We start from the raw sequence: 3,958 nt of genomic DNA on the forward strand, positions 1-3,958 counted from the left end.
TTCTTTTTTCAAAAACTCGGAATGTTTTATTTTTATTTGTACAACTTTGAATATTATCTAATATGTTTTCAATTTTAATTTTAATTTTATATTTTCGAATTTAAATTTCAAAAATTCTATTTTAAAAAAAAATAATATTTTTTTTTGAAATTCCGAGGAAATGAACCCTCGGAAATTTCCGAGGAACATTTCCTCGGAATATACCGAGGGACTTCTTCCTCAGAATATACCGAGGGACTCATTCCTCGGAATTTTCCGAGGGCTCCGTTCCTCGGAAATTCCCGATGAAAATTCCGAGGAACATTTCGTCGGAACTTCCGAGGATTGGACCATCGGAAAGCCCATCGAAATATCCCGAGGAAGTTCTCCCTCGGTATATTCCGAGGAGCTTTCCGACGAACTGGTGGTCCTCGGAGTTTCCTTGGAAATTCGTTTCCTCGGAATTCCGTCGGAAATTTCCGAGCGATTTCCGAGGAAAAATGAATTTCCGAAGAGTTATTTCCGAGGACTTGTTTCGTCGGTATGTCGTCGGAATAAAGTTATCCGGATCCGTCCCAGGGCTACTACAAACAATAAATGCATATTAAATAAGTACAAGCTTTGGTGTTACAAAAAAAAGGTACAACTTTGTATTAGGATCGTATACAAATAGTAAAGACTATAGTAATTAAAATTTTATGTAACCACAAGTTTCATATAATGATAACATGTGTACAATTGGTAATCAAGAATCTATTTCCGGGAGTACCAGCATTGGTGTGAGGAAACGAAACCCCCTTGGATCACCTCCATCGGTGAAGTCAAAGACATGACAAAAAAAAGATACCAACGATTTTTAAATAATGAATTAAACAAATATTGTTAACTTACATCAAATATTTAACAGCAAGGCAAGGTACCAAAATGACAGGAAAATCAAATCCAACTCTTCCACCAGTGTTTGTAACAGATGAAAATCCTGAAGGTAAATTTTTATTGCCTAATATAATGACTGCTTTTATATACTTATATTATACCTATTTCATGAAATTATTTGTGTGAGTGTATATCTATTAATCTTCAGCTCGTCGGTGCTAGACTTTTATTTATATGTTACAATTAATATTTTTCAGGACCAAATGAATTCGTTCCCCCAAGGTTCATAGTTGAGGACCATTCTGAAGGTAAGAAGTCTTTTCCATCTAAAACTATGTTTATATTATACACACTGCAGTACAAGATATAAGTTTACTTTACAGGTCTGACAGAGCCGGTGCGAAGAAACTAAGAGAAACAGTTGTTCTTATTCTGAAGAATATGTTAGATCAGTGTAACCCTCATGTTAAGGCGTTTAGGTTTGCAAGAGACAGATTCGACATAGAAGGATCAACAGGTTACAGGATGAGGTTGATTGAAGGTCGACAATCTGATGGACAGACCCATAATCTTCCGACTGCAAATGAAGTGGCTGCTTTGATACCTGGAGATTTTGTTTTAAATATGGAGACACGAGATATTGTCCTTGAGAGTACAAGTGGAAAGTTGCAAAGGATAACTGAATTACATCCAGCGTATTTGCCTCTGCAATATCCACTGTTATTTCCATATGGAGATGATGGCTTTCGATTAAACATTCTTATTGGTTTTGAAGACACCACTGGGAGAACACGTAAGTCAGTAACAATGCATGAGTTCTTCGCATTTCGGATTTTAGAGAGGAAGGGGGAAGCACCTACAATTACAAGATCAGGCAGATTGTTTCATCAGTTCCTTGTGGACGCCTACACAATGATAGAATCAAGTAGACTGCGTTACTTGTGGCTGAATCAGAAAAATCTCCGGTCAGATAGTTACGACGCAATCCAAAAAGCAGCTACAAGAGGTGGAGCTAAGATTGCTGAGCAAGGGAGCCGAATTTTCATCCCAGCAACTTTCACCGGAGGAAAGAGGTATATGAAGCAGCACTACTATGATGCCATGGCTCTGTGCAAGTACTTTGGATTTCCAGATGTTTTCATCACTTTTACGTGCAATCCAAAATGACCTAAAGTTACTAGGTATCTGAAAAAATATAATCTAACTAGCAAAGACAGAACATAAATATTGTGTAGAGTTTTCAAGATGAAACTCGATAATCTAATCTGCGAGTTGACAAAAAAGAACGGCTCCTTCTTTGGACCAACTGCTGCAGGTAAATTTCTTTGCACTTGTTCTCCATATTTCTTATATTAATTGTTTTTTTTTTCGAAACAACTACTTTAGATAGTCTTTTTCTTTATATTAATGTTCATGATCTTATTTTCATTTTTCAGTAATGTACACGAACGAGTTTCAGAAAAGAAGAATGCCACACACTCATATTCTTACTCTTAATGGAAAAGGAATATAAATTTCCAACAGCCGATGATATAGATAAGATTATTTGCGATGAAATACGAGACAAGACGGTAGATCCAGAACTGTATGAAATTATTGGGGATTGTATGATGCATGGACCTTGTGGTGCAGCAATCAAGAATTGTACTTCTTATTTAAACTACTTATGGATCATAGTTCAATTCTTTTATCATATTTTCTTTTAATATGTCACTGTTTTTAACCAAAATATAAAAATATAAATATAATATTTCACCTAAAATATACAATTACAGAATTTATACAACACAATTTCACTTTGTATAATATAAAATATGTAACTTCTAAAACTAAACACTATTAATTTTTTCATATTTTGAATATTTTAATGTCCGCACAGGTGCTTCAAGAAAAAAAACCTAAGCAACTCATTCTTTATCTCTACCATACTGCATCCAGGAGATTTGCGCAGACCCTGTCTCAGCATTGAAACTCTGTCCCACTTTCTCCCACATCCCACATCCCACATCGAAGATGCGAGGTATATGTCAGTATGAACTTCCTTGCACTTGCAATACATGGAGATCAATGAGTTCATTACTGAAACATTTCTGTTAGAATCCAACTCAACCTATATCTAACTATATTTTTATGCCCGCACAGTCACCTAGTTTTTAGTTAAAAAGGGAAATGGATTTTATTATGGGCAAATCTCCAAAATAGCACATTTCTAAGTTTATATCACAAAAATAGCACTAAAAACTACAATGACCAAAATAGCACATTTCTAAGTTTATCCTTTGAAAATTTTAATTTTTTTATTTTTCAAAATTTGAAATCTTATCCCCAAAACTTCATTTCTCAACTCTAAACCCTAAACCCTAAATCCTAAACCCCACCCTTTAACTCTAAACCCTAAGTTTGTGACTTTTGATAAAACATTAAGTGCTATTTTTGTGACTTTTGACCTTGAGTGCTAGTTTGGGAACATAAACTTGATTTAGTGCTATTTTTGTATTTTTCTCTTTTACTAATTACAGTTCTACAAAAGTACTGGCCAATATGTGTTCAAGTAAATTTGTGCAGCATTTTTATATGATCGTCCATATTTTATTTTACGACTGGTGAAAATACGACAGTGGTAGAATATGATATTTGATAGGGCAAATCTCCAAAATAGCACATTTTTAAGTTTATGTCACAAAAATAGCCCCTCGAAAATTAAAATGACCAAAATAGCATTTTATCTTTCGAAAAATTTAAATTTTATTTATTTTTCAAAATTTGAAATTTTATCCTAAAACTCCATTCTCCAATCCTAAACCCTAAATCCTAAACTCCACCCTTTAACTCTAAACCCTAAACCCTAAACCCCACCCCTAAACCCCAAACTCTAAACCCTAAAACCCAAACTCTAAATCCTAAAACCCACCCATTAACTCTAAACCGTAATGTCTAAATTAATTTACCATTGGGATATAAGTGTATATTTATCCCTTTTGATAAAATATTAAATGCTATTTTGATCATTTTTATTCTTAGAGACTATATTTGTGACAAAAACGTTTTTAGTGCTATACTAGTGGTTTTCTCTATTTGATATTCATAATTAAAGTATTTATTT

This window comes from Brassica oleracea, chromosome C5, assembly GCF_000695525.1.
Source record: "Brassica oleracea var. oleracea cultivar TO1000 chromosome C5, BOL, whole genome shotgun sequence".
In the NCBI taxonomy this organism is placed as follows: domain Eukaryota; kingdom Viridiplantae; phylum Streptophyta; class Magnoliopsida; order Brassicales; family Brassicaceae; genus Brassica; species Brassica oleracea.